The sequence below is a fragment of the Cinclus cinclus genome, chromosome 8, assembly GCF_963662255.1.
Source record: "Cinclus cinclus chromosome 8, bCinCin1.1, whole genome shotgun sequence".
Lineage (NCBI taxonomy): Eukaryota > Metazoa > Chordata > Aves > Passeriformes > Cinclidae > Cinclus > Cinclus cinclus.
This window is the reverse complement of record NC_085053.1, coordinates 22,485,452-22,498,826: the sequence shown is the minus strand read 5'-3', so window position 1 is coordinate 22,498,826 and position 13,375 is coordinate 22,485,452.

The window sequence follows — 13,375 nt, the reverse complement described above, 5'->3', positions numbered from 1 at the left end:
GTTGTGGTTTTTTCATTTCTCTCCCTTTTTAATCTGGTTTACTTAAGGAAATAAAGCTCATGATTGTTCTGTGACAAGTCTCTTCAGTAACTCTACAAGCAGTTTGGAAAGGAGTCAGGGAGATCATTCACTGCCAGAAAGGTCTTTTTGTTTCTCTCCAATACACTGAACTACTCCCCAGGTCCTCATCCATCTGAGTGCCTCTCAGCCTGGAGACTTTAAGGCCTGAAATATTTATGAAGCAGAAAGTGCTGAGATAAGTATCTGAGTCAAACTGCTCCTTTCAGGACTCTCAAGTGTGCCTGTGAAGCTCCAACATCCCCAGAGCCTCAACAAACATCTCTGAGCAATTTGAAAGCAGACAGGACTTCTGGGGTACATTAAATATGCACATATCACTTGTTAGCCCCAGCTCCTCAAGTGACTCATCTGCTCAGCTGCCTGCCAGGTGCTTTGGACTCATCTGTCCCTATGCAGAATTCCTTGGTTCTTGTGATGAAGGGCAGATGTGCTACTGCCAGGATTTTGTTTTTCATTTCTGCAGCCAACATTTCCTTTGGAACTGAACAAATGACTGTGGTGCTGGTCAGCAGGTCAGGGAGAGGCTGGCATGGGACAGACTGTGCTAGGCAATATCTGCAGACTTTGAGGAATTTAGGAATTGCTTTGGATGGGAGAAAAAGGGCTTTGTGGAACATAATGTCTGCTGTCGCAGTTGCCACAGGGATGTGGCCATGGAGAGGGCTTGGGCTCAGCCAGTGAAGCAAACTGCCTTTGGCCAGGCATAGGCAGGGATCAAGGCTGACCTACCTTGGCAGGACCTGGGGCAGTGGTGGTGGAGGATTTGCTGGTCTGAGTGGTGGCTCTTGAGTTTAAACCTGCCCAAGCTAAGGCTGGACAGTCCTGGATGAATGCTCACAATAACCATGACACGATCTGGGCTGAGATATTCCTCTCCTGGTAAAATTGGCAAATGTAGGAGAAGTCTGGGGAAGAGCAGAAAAGGAGACAGTTAGAATCTGTTGTTTCCAAGGGTTCGAAATCCGTCCATGCTGGAAGATGACCATGAATCCACTCAAGATCAGAAAGGGATGAGATGGGTTAATAACACTAGTTAAGGTTAATTCCACTTACTGCACCACTGATTCCTTGTTACTCTTTTGGAACTGAGCTAACATGACTCAAAAGATGTCCACAACAAGCAACAAGAGTACTTCTCTTGAATGTGTGCAACTTTTACTTTCTGGGAGTGTTGGTTTTGCTAACACAGCCTGGTTGGCCAGGTTCCCTCATGCAGGTCAGGGAAGGACAAACAACTCATAAATGTCAGCAAAACCCTAAAGCAAGAGTGCAGCATTCAGGTCCCTGTTGTAAAGAAACCCCGAAATGCCATATCTGCATGGAGAACAGAGCACCACGGGGTCTTTCACACAAGAAAGACACAAATTTCTTGCTGTAGAGGTGGCTGTGAGGGAAACAAAAGCGTGGTCTGCCCATAAATTTTTTGAAGGTTTCAGTGGAACACAATCCATTCATCTCCAATGAGGCACCTTACGTTTATCCACTGGGGATTCCAGGTGATGTCATCTGCCACTGACACCCACAGGGCAGGACTCACTCCCTGTGTAGTCACTCCGTGCTGGCCACACTTTGACTGCCCCATCATCTCTGGTCTGTCCCAACACCTGAGCTCACCCAACCTTTCAGCCAGCCAAGCTGGCTCACCAATGGGGTCAGCCACAGGTTCCTCAGCAGCGAGGAGGAGAACTGGGATAGCACTGTTCAGGCAATCCCCATTGGATACTAAGTGAGTACACAGCTCCACAAATGCTGCTTTTAAATTTATTTGGCACTTGTTCTCCCGAATCATGTGTTTCACGGAAAACCTGAAGGAATTTTAGGACTTTGTAGGAATCCTCGATTGTAGGGCTTTTCTCACAGAACAGCTGGGTCCAGGTGCTGTCTGCTGGACACAGGTTATTCCATATTTAACAAGTGGTGGAATGTGTTTAACAATCTGCTGCCAGGAATAATAATCATGAGGAGAGAGGATCCATATTTTCAGGATTCTTCAACCTGTACAACTCTTCAGTCTGTGTTAGGAGGAGAAGCTTCGCTGCCATTTGGGTAATCCCTGAGCAGCAATCTGCTTGGTATTACTGCTCTCTGATGCAAAAAAAACCCCAAAAAACCAAAAAAACTAAATAGATCAGGAACATGAGATGAAATGGATTCTGCATTTGAAAATGTCACCACTCAGAGGGAAAATCATCTTCCCACTTCTGTTTCCACCAGTGACAACAGTCTTCTCCCCAAGACACCCTTTTGGTGCTATGACTTACAAATTCATTAAAGCTCACAGACACTTTTATATTACACTATCTTGTAACAAGCCCATAGCAATAGGAGGATTAAAGAAGCTCCTTCTCCTGCACAAGCACAAAAACACAAAAAAAAAAGACTCTGAGAGCCTCCCTCTGTGGTGCTGATCACTTGTACAGCAGCATCTCTTACATCTGAGGAACCCACTTGGGTAGGATGAAGTTATCAACCCTCACTTAGCAAATGGACTTTCTATATTGTTGGTCATCCGTGGCCCCAAGACTTTTATCTATGTACAAATACTGCCTAAACCTCTGGACAGCTCAGAGAGATGTGGCATGTAGAGTGTCATGGGATAAAACAGCAGCATCCAAAAAAATTGGCCAAAGAGGTTGTTACTCATCTGGGTAATATCCCAGGGAACCCAAGGGCATGAGACAGCTTTGACCTGTTCATTCTAGTAGGAATATATCATCAAAACACCATGTGTAGGAGCACCAGACCTCAGTCCCTTTTGTCCAGCGAAGAACTATTGAGGATGATATGCAGTCTGGACTGGTGGAAGTCACTGCTACTGCTGAGAAGCTGCTAGGGGTAGATGGGGCAGTTCAGACTGCCCAGTAACAGCTTCTAATGACCAGCTTGTACAGTGGAACACAAGCATTTTGCTCCTTGTGTCCCAAAGGTTTGGTTTGCTGCTCTCCAGAAGGCCACATGTTTTCCTGTTACTCTCCATTAAACAGAGTCAGTTCAGGATCTCTGTCCCAGAGGGTAGTGGGGTGGCACTGTGTGAGCTGTGAGTACTCCTCATGGATGTGGCTGCAGAAAAAGCAGGTTTCAGCCTGGTATTCATCTACATGTGAAAAATTTTAGCGCCCGCTTTGAGAATTTTTCCTTTTCCCCTGATGTGAAGAGCTTTGTCAGATGGAACACTGAAACATGGTCTCTAAGGGTAGAGATAGCCCACGCAACTGATACACTACACCTGAATCATAAAGTCTCCTGCAAGAAACAGTGCTTTATCTCTTTTTTTTCTTTTTTTTTCTGGTGGTTTTTAGGGGGTGAAGATGAAGAAGGGACATTCACAACAAAGGAATGACACGGAAGCTTGGTCCTGGCCAATGTGATTGCATAAGCCTCTCTCTGGGTTTAACTGCCTAAATTTTCAGAGAAACTGAACCGGTACAGATTCCTTGAACATCAGAGAGAACAGTACATGCTGTGTGTTCTGAAAATCAGAATAAATTGCAGGTGCTTAAATATAGATCTAGGTGCTTGGCTGTGGGCAGATAAGAGCAGAATAATTCTAGTCAAGGCTTGAAATAATTTCAGCAGTAAAACATAGACAGAGTACTGTGATCCGTCTGTAACACTGCTAAATCAAAATGAGCTTTGGTAATTACTTCTTATTTTGCCTAACAGCCAACACAGATGGCTCTTTCTCTTCTCTGCTGCATGTGGCATGGGTAAAAAGCAGCCATGCACTTGAAAAGCTATTAAAAAATAAATGGAAAAGTCATGTGGAAGAACAACTTATTGTAGTTAATAAGTTAAATTATACTATTTGAGGAGGTGCTTTCTTCATCACTTTACACAGGACTTCCCCCTGAAATATTAGCATAAACATTTCCCAGAAATACCATGCCTATTCTATTAAAAACAACAAAATGAAAACCAAATTTTTTTTATTTTTATTTTTTTTATTTTATTTTTTGTTTTCCCCTCCTGCTTTATAACGGACTAGATTGAAACAACATCTGCCCTCTGGTTAAGTGTGTTGTACAGCTGGGTTATCTTTCAAAGAACAAAAGGGACAGAAAAAGAACTCAAGTATACACACCTTGCTTTGAGAAGAGACATCTGCTCCCACAGTAAGAGCACGCTGTTTTGTGTAAGAGCCCTTTAACCCAGCAGAAAAAGGTAGAACAAGAAGCAATGAATGGGAGTTAAAAACCACAATGAATTCAATTTGAAAATACAGAAGTTTGACATGACTTCACCTGAACTGATACAGTTCTAGATGTTGACAGTCTGAATGTGGTTGTTTGGATTTGAGCTACTCCCATAGTCTACCCTTTACTCTTGTTCAAATGGAGATTAACATGAGAAATTGTACAGACTTGAGTCCTGACCCGTTCAAAGATAAAAGGTTTTGAGGTGTTGTGGAAATAGGAGGGAAGCTAGTGGAGAGCAAAGACTACTAATCCCTTCCCTTAGGGGAGACAGGGAAACAGGAGCATCCTTGGCCTGGATGGGCTACCAGAGGTTCCTGTGGGGAACAGGTCCTGGGGCTGGCTTTGCTGTGGAGAAATATTCCTGGGCTTGCACCTTCCTAGACATCAGATACTGCACCAACTTGCATGAGTGCATCCCTCAGAAAACAGGCTTCAATGCTTCTGCTGTTTATACTGCCAGCTTGGTGGCAAGAACAAAGCATGCTTTCATCCTGGCAGAGGACACCACAGAGAAACCACTGACGGTCACTAATCCCATCTAACCCAGGACCTGTGGGCTTCAGCTGGCTCAGGCACTGCTCTGCTTCCGAGCTGTGTCCTTTGAACCCAGGTGAGGAATTGGCAGCTCTCTCCAACTGTGGTGTATCTTCCTGGCCCCTTGGCAGAGAAGGCAGCAAGAGTAGGTAACAAATGTCTGAACTTGCCCTGGATTTGCTGAGCTTGTGGCTTTGAGAGTTGTGGATAGCAAGTGGCATAACCAGACAGAAACTGTGTAGTGCTGGGATGCTCGTGGGTTAAAGCTGCAATTCATTTTGTGGAATCTGCATTTTGTGTTTCCACCTGTGCTATTTCAACAACAGCAAACTACTGGATTTGAACAGCTTTGAGAAAACAGCTTTTTTTGTTATCAACAAGTTACTAGCCCTCTATGTGGCAGCAGAGTTGAAAGGTTTGGGCCAGTGTAGCTGAAAGTTTTTCTCACTTCATGGCACCTTGAAGATAGTTTCTGGTGCTCTCTAGGTGGAAAAGGCTATTTCCCTTTGCCATCCATTTCCTACAGTCTTTTTGCCATTTGGCAGTTTCCATCTCCCAGGTGAAATAGGGTAACAGGATGTGAAAATTTTCAGATCTTCACAAATGCAAACTAAAATGAGCTAAAACATCTATAAATTATTTTCAAAGTCCTGATAACTTGATTACTTGTAATTTACTTTGATTTTTTTTCCCAGGCATGTTCAGGTTCTGCTTCAAAGCTTCCCATTGTTGCTCTGATACCTACAGCCACACAGTGCAATGCTTGCAGTCTCTAGGCATCAACATCTCCCATTTCCCAGCAAAACTTACATCTCCATGGATGTTTGAAATCCTTACAGAAATGATACTAAATCACACACAAGGCAGGGAGGAGTATCTCACAGTTGTTCATCTAATCTTTTTTTTTCTTTTTAACACAAACTCGAATTTACCAAGTCTACGTATTTTCATTTATTCTACTAAAATGAGAGCTGAAATGTCACCCAAACTGAGAATAACCATATCAAATGCCCATCTGAGTTAATACAGAAATGAGCTATTTTTTGCCACCCTCTCTACAAATGAATCCACCTTCTTGCTCAGCCTTACAGTGGGAAATAGCACTGACACCTGTCTTTTCCTGAGCCTTTTTAACACCTGTGAAATAAATCAGAACTTTTCTTTGCAAAACTGAAATACTGAACTCACCTGCAAACTCCAGAGCAAGGTTTCTGCTATTATTCTCTTGGAGCTGTTGTACAAAGCAGGTGCCTTGTGTCTCTGCTGAGAAGAAAACCTGATTGTTTTATCAATCAAATTTATATTCTGGCAATATAATCAACCTAAAAAGGGATAAGACTGACAAAAGCCTAATTAAATCGTAGTTGTTAAAAAGTATTTTTAAAACTATTTGAGTGGCATGCTTGTCTTTCCTCCACTGCTCTTACACTGCTGCCTCTCTTCTGTAGCTGTACTGGACACAAAGACAAGGTATGTTGCACTGCTAATATAAAGAGATCAGTTGTGGGGAGGTGAGGAATTAGCTGTAGGAAAACAAGCTGCATATAAATTGTTTAAGGAAGAGTAGAAAATATGCAGGACTTGGATTGTCCCAAAGGGGATAGGAACAAGTAATGGTGGTACATAGAGCTGCTGCTGAGGAGAAGGTTTTCACCACCTTCATCTCGGAGTCCTTCAGACACTTGGTCCAACAGCAGGGTTTCCATGCTGTGCCTCCCGAGCTCCATCCAAGCTCTTGGTTGTTGTCACTTCACTTTTCCTTTCCGTTCTCAGTCTGTCCTGGCTGAAGGCACACGTGGCTTACTGAACAGGAGGTGTTTAAACAAGGACGGGACACGACACAACAGTGTTCGGTCACAGACCGGACTCCACGACCCTCGGTTCTCCGCCCGCAGTGATTCTGTCATGGGGGAAGGAGAAGACTGCAAGCAGCCAGCCCAGCCAGGGGAGCAGGGCCTGCTCCCTGCTGTTCCCTGTTCCGTTCCCTGTTCCACACTCTGGTCCCCATTCCATTCCCTGTTCCGTTCCCTGTTCCATTCCCCGTTCCGTTCCCCGTTCCCCATTCTATTCCCTGTTCCCTGTTCCGTTCCCGGATCCGTTCCCTGATCTCCATTCCCCGTTCCGTTCTCCATTCCCCACTCCGTTCCTCATTCTGTTCTCCATTCCGCCCCGTTCTCCATTCCCCATTCTCCATTCCGCCCCGTTCTCCATTCCCCATTCTCCATTCCCCGTTCCCCGTTTCCCATTCCCCGTTCCCCGTTCTCCATTCCCCGTTCCCCGTTCTCCATTCCCCATTCCCCTTTCCGTGTTTCCCTTTCCCCATTCCCCTTTCCCCGTTCTCCATTCCCCATTCCCCTTTCCCCGTTCCCCGTTCCCCATTCCCCGTTCCCCATTTCCCGTTCTCCGTTCCCCATCCCCTCAGCGGAGCCGCCGGCCGGGCCGGGCGCGCTCCCGGGCGGGGCGGTGCCCGCGCAGGCGCGCTCCCGCCGCCGCTCGCAGTCCCGGGCCGGGGGCGGGCGGTGCCGCTCCGCTCAGGAGGGACCCGCGGCGCCATGGAGGTGAGGGCGGGGGTGCGGCTGAGGGGACGGGCCGGGCCGGGCCGGGCCGGGCGGGGAGCGCGGTCCCCAGGGGCTCGGTCCGTGCCCGCAGCAGCTGCTGCGGCTCGTCCGGGAGCGTGGCGGGCAGGGCGCTCGGGCATCGCTGGAAGGTGCCTCAGCCCTCCGGCCGGCAGCTTTCCTTGGGTCTGGGGGCCCTACCCAAGGAGTGCGGGAGTCTCCTCGTGTCTGGAGCTGGAAATTTCTTCCCCGAAGGTTTAAAGTGCTTTGTTTCATACCGAGTGCGTTTTTCAATAAAGAGTGGTAAGTGTGTACACTCCTACGGCAGCTGCTTTCCATTGAGGGCATTGCTGGAGTGGGAAAAGAGCAGGCAAAGGAATGAGCCAGCTCCTAGGTGTGATCACCAGAAATATCTTAGTTTATGTGTTTTTCCTCTGGCATAAAACGACAGCTGTGAGCCCCGAGGAACGCTGAAAATCTGCCTAACGTGTACTTTGTGGCATTAGTTTGAGCAGGGTGACCTTCCGAGGCGAGAGAAGCAGCGGGCCAGCCTTGGGTGACAGCTCGGCTGCTGGCATCAGCGGGACTAGTGATCGCCAAAAAATCAGCCCGTTCCTTGACACCACTGGCACTTGTCTGTGAAGTGTCAGATTTGTTGAGAAATAAGCCACTGCCTTTATACATACACATATATATATTATTTTTTTTTAGGTTTCTTTTGCCATTTACAAGCTGACCGCTTCTAAAAGCCTCTGTCATACAATGTTATGACTCACAATTGGCTTGGGAAGATTGGTGTATGTTCTGATAACTCCAAAGAACTATAATTTACCTTTTTTTAAAATTAATTTATTTTTTTAACCTAAACAGAGCTCCTCTGCATGCCTCCCAGGTGCTGGATGGAAACAAGGCAAAAAAACACCCCTGCGGAGCTGAACCTCTTTCACTTTAGTTCTAAAGGAGTTTTGTATTGGCAGCCTTCCAGGTAAAGTGGGGTGCCTTGTGCATTTGAACCTTTCTTTGTTCTTTAAAGGTCTTTTTCAACCAGAATGTTTTTATGACACTGTTTAATGGTAACCAGTACTCTGTAATGTTTTTTTGGTGGTTTTTTTTTTTTTTTAAGAGTATTTACTGCTGTGAGGAATTTCCTCTCTTCTAGTACCTTCCTGGTAACAAATGTTAGAACACTGGTGCAAATCCTATGTGGCATCAAATGTGACAATGCAGTGGAGTTTAATGACTTAATTTTAGAGTTGAAAGCACAGAGGGGAAAATGAAGAAAAATCAGTCTTGCTTCAAAGTTTAGAAAAGTGTTGTTAGATTCACTTCTCCAAACAAGACTGCTTTCTGATGTAGGTGTATGTTGTGTAGCTTTTTTTCCAGTGACAGATGTGATTATCTGATTGATTGTTTGTGGGGTGTGGAGCAAGAGCAGGAAATGTTTATCTTGTAACTGTAAGAAATGAAAAGTTGTTGTCTAAGAAGTCTTTGTCTTTGGTTTCTACTAGCGAGGGAGCTGAGGGGGATTAGAGGAGCTTCTTGGTGAGGCAGAGACAGTCTTCTGAGAGTTGTTCGTACCATCAGATATTGAAGAGAGTAAACAGTTTGCTGTTTAATAAGGGGCCCTCAGAACCTACTTATATTGGATATCTCCTTAATTTAAAAGTGCTCTAGGGGTTGAAGAATCCTTAAGTAGTTGAGTCAACACACTATTGCGAGGAGTTTTCTCATTTAGAATGTGTGTGGTGGAGTTTAAAATAACTTTGCTTCTACTACTTTGCTTCTACTGCCCTGTGATGGTAAGTCTTAAATATGAACTATCTGCCAGTGGTGAGTAGCATGAGATATTCTGTTTGACTGTTCAGCTGGATGTGGAAGGACAGAGGATGTTCTTTAATGCAATAACCAGCCTATGTGCCGTGTTGTTCCGGACAGGGTTCACCATTCACAGTTACTTGTTAGCCCTGTGAAATACACCCTCTTGTATCCTCCAATCCATGTGGCTGCCGTGGAGACACATTGTCCTTGAACAAGCAATTAAGAAGATTACATTGTTTTTAAGCCACCTTCAGTGTAATTTGTTCTCCTTACCTGCTACTTCTTAGCTGGATCAGGAAACTTCTCTTGTTCTTGTTTGCCTTTATCCTTCCAGTGAGGATGATAACAGTTCTTTTGCTGTCATTCTGAATGATAACTAATGCTTTTAAAGAAATGCCTGTGTGCCTGGGGCAGCACAGGCTGATATCAGGTGGTCTCATGTCTGCAGCATGTGTGTCAAAATATGCTGTTTCTCCAGCACGAGAGGGGAAAGTGTGTGCTCTCCTCTCCATTAAGGTTCTTTGTTGTTCCCCAGCAGTAATCCTGGTGAAGTTAGAAATTGAGGTGGGAGGAATCTACCTGAAGTAACTTGATGTGCTATCCTGAAAAGTGAGACCCACCCATTGCTGGAGGGTTTGACTGGAACCTCAGGAAACCTCTGCTTAGTTTGCAAGGGAAGCATTAGCTGAGAGTACCAAAAAGTTACTCTGCAAATTGCGCAAGCAGGAGATAATGTGACACTGATCTTCTGAAAGTGTGACAGAGGGAATGGCAGGGGGAAGGAAAGAGAAAGGTTGCTGTAACCTTTTCCACAGCATGAAGGGTTTCAGGCAGGTGGTGTCAGCTGTGACACTCTGTGAGTTGTTACAGTGATGCCTTGATAAGGCTGGATCAATAATTTTTGTCAGACTTGTTCTTTCATGAAATTGGGTTGCTTGGGCTTCCTGTGAACTTTAAGGTGTTCATTTGAAAATGTTAATGCTCTTGTATGTTATTGAGAAGATGTTGGAATGTTTTTAAGTTCCTCTCCCTTCATGGATAACTCAGATTAAATGAAATTAAAAGTTGTATTGTAGATGGAAAGAGAAGGTAACTCTGACAGCTAAGAATGAATTGTGGCAAACTAATGCAAAAATAAAGTGAGAGTATTCACTTCTTACAATTTGAAATTCATATACTTAATACAGAATGAGAATAAAATAATCTCTATGATTTGACACAGGACTGTCATACATCATTGCACATTTTTCCTCTTCAGATTGTACCTCTCTTGATGTGTAACATTACAAACACAAGTAATCACTATGTAGTTGCTTGATAAAGGCAGCTTGGGTTGTTCTGAGCTTCCTGCAGTTAGATGGGTTTTGTAGAATCAGCAGCTTCTGAGTGTGTCCAGTTTCCTTATGAGCCACATCTACATCAGTTTCCTTATCAGCCACATCAGTGTTGATGGAGAAGGGAGGGTCCAGGAACAGTGTGAGGCACTGAGCTAGGTGGAAAACTGAACTGAAGTGTGTTTTTATTTTGCTCCAGTGAAATTGTAAGGGTGTGCTTTTGGTGTGTGTTCACGTGGAGCCCACCACAGCAGGTCCTTGGAATGTCTTTAGGCTCTGGGCACTACCTAAAATGTATGGAAAAATATTTCCATTATTTTTTAGTGGTAATGTGATGGTGTTTCTTTTCAGCTCCAGAACTTGGCTCAAGCAAGACCCAATTTTGGAGCAGGTGGTGGTACCTGGACTCTGCTTTCTTCCACTAAGTTCAAACACACAAACAAGGTATTTTCTTCTGTGTTCTGCAAAAAGGCATCTCTTCTGTGTTCTCCAAGTGCTTCCTGTTACACACATGTGCTTGTTTTCCAAATATAGTCTTCCTTCTTTTAGGAAGCAGATTAGAATGAGAGGGGAGTTAGGTCTGGTAGTGGGTTTTGGCATGTTCCTACGTGGAGTGTTAGGAAGCAAGATAAAAATGACCACTTAAAACTTGTGGTAATTTTTCCCTTCTTCTCTTGGCTTTGTTTGCAAGTGGGTTTTTTTTGTTTTTTTTTTTTACAGCAAAAGAGAAAGGCTGTAACTACCTTCCCACACAGGCTCTACATAATGTGTGTGTAAAATATTGTCTCAACACTGAGTTATGATGGTGGTGATACAATTCAGGGGCTTCAACAAAACCGCAGCTAAGGCAGAAATTTGCTTTCATTTTACGTTCAGTATGGATTTTACTGGTAATTTTACCCTGTGAGTAATAATCCTAACCTGACTGGAGAAGGACAGATCAGAATTTGAAGACACTCATCCTGGACCTGATGTGTCCACAGGCCATTTCCCTCCAGAGCAGTCCATCCAGTCCTTGAGCTCTCCATCTAGCAGGTTGAGCTGCCTTAGAGCCCACAGTGTCCCTGTCACCAGAAGCAATCCTGCAGCATGCAGAACACCTCAGCATTGCTTGGATGGTTGAGGCACAAGGTCCTTCCATATCTCCAGAAACTCTTTTGATTGTGCAGTTGCAGGGGAAAAAAAAAAAAGGCATTTCTTTGAAAGCTTGAAAAAGCTCTAAAGTGTTTGGCTGGACTAAAGGCATTTTCTTGTATACAGTCCTAGCTGTTACTTAAGTACTGGTTCATTGTAACACAGTAAGTAATGAGAGTGAAGCTGTGATACCTTTAAGGGATAAGCTGTGTTGACAGAAGTGAGCTACACGATGTGAAATAGCAGACCAGAGAAGGAATAAGAATCTAATACAGCAAACGTTTCTTGCTCTTTGGCAGATTTATAGGTTAAAAATGTCAACTTTTCAGCAATTTGGTTTCTGTATATATGACTAGTAAACTTCCTGTTTTCAGGGAAGTAATTCTGTGTAATTTAGGAATTGAGTCAGACTAAAGGGAATCGAAATAATGTAGTGAGTTAATAAACAGCTGACTGTAAATATCAGAGCCAGCTGGTAGAGTGCAGGAGCTGGTTGTAAAGAAATATGTTTTAAGAGACAGGATTCACATTCTGGATTTTTTTGCTGAGTTTTAGTCTGTTTCAAGCTCTGAAACTGTGATATTTGAAATGGAATAGAATTTGTCTAGCTCTGACTTGTAGGAGGTCAGGTCATTAAAGTTACTTGTTTGACATTTTCTGGAAATCAAGCACCATTTTCAAGCAGAGCAGCCTTGTCTGAGCAGCTTTAAGTGTGTAATCTCAGTCCCAGTTCTGAGTGACTCCTGATGCAGTTTGAATTAAAAAAAGAGGAGAACTGGAATTAGCTGCCAAAGGCTCATTTTCTCTTTATGTTAAAAATTGAAGTTGTATGTGTGTCAGATTGAGTTAAAAGGAAGCTGTTTCTTCATAAATTGGTAAAATGTGCTTTATATTACTGTATTTAAGAAGTCATGTGTAACATCCATCCTGATGATTTCTGAACACCTTCTGCCTAAGATTTGAAAATGAGGTTTTACTGTTGTTTTGAGGTTTTGAGTGATATATAAGTGTTTCACTAAGTTGTTAAGGAGAAAGGACTTTCAAAATAACACTTGTCCTAAATTTTTAGATGTGTGGGTTTTAAGTGACACTCACAGTAGCTATTACTGACAGATAAGACCAAGAAAAATGTAATGGAGCAAAGAAAAAGTATTTCATATATTGGTAGATTATTGTGGAATGTTTTCTCCCTTGGAGCTTCTCCCATGTTTTGAGTACTTAAGAAACAGTGAAAGGCAAAAAAACTGCTCTTCACAATCTCTCTAAAAGAGAATTGACAGAAGTTTTTGGGACTTGCTCTTTCATTACCAGTGTTCTCATAATTACACCATTTCTGTTGATTTAGCTTTTTCTGTAGTACAAGATCACTAAAAGTGAATTTAGTCAGAATTCCTCCTGGCTGTGAAGTGTCTTAGGTGCACTTTGCTACTGCCTTGAAGACTTTCAGCTGAGATTTCAAACTGTTGAGGCAAACTTGGCTGGATGTGACTGGTGTGAAGTGCTTCTGCCTACAACCTCAGTGTGGAATCTTTTAACCTTTTTGGAGATAGGTTAGCTGCATGAATATGGCAGTGTTTTTATTTAGCCCTTCAGTAACAATATGCAGGTGTTTTTTCAGCCATGTTATCTTGCATCAGTGAATTATTATCTCTGACTAAGCTCTTCTAGTATCTGCAGCTAGTAATATAGGAAGAAAAATGTAAATGCCATAAACACTTCTTGC